The following is a 207-nucleotide window of genomic DNA, read 5'->3' on the forward strand; positions in this document are numbered from 1 at the left end:
AAATTAGTCCTTACATCATTACATGGATAGACTAACAAGTTGCGGTCAGATTCCTTGGAATGTCCATAGTCCTAGACACCACTTGGTGATTGTTTGTCTGTTCACCTTTTGCTAAGCTAATAACCTAGCAAACATTCAAATGACAGAATTCGTAGGATATTTAAGATTGGAGTGGAGTGGTCATGTTAAGTGGAAGTGAAATTCAAA

Source organism: Lolium rigidum, chromosome 7, assembly GCF_022539505.1.
Source record: "Lolium rigidum isolate FL_2022 chromosome 7, APGP_CSIRO_Lrig_0.1, whole genome shotgun sequence".
NCBI lineage: Eukaryota > Viridiplantae > Streptophyta > Magnoliopsida > Poales > Poaceae > Lolium > Lolium rigidum.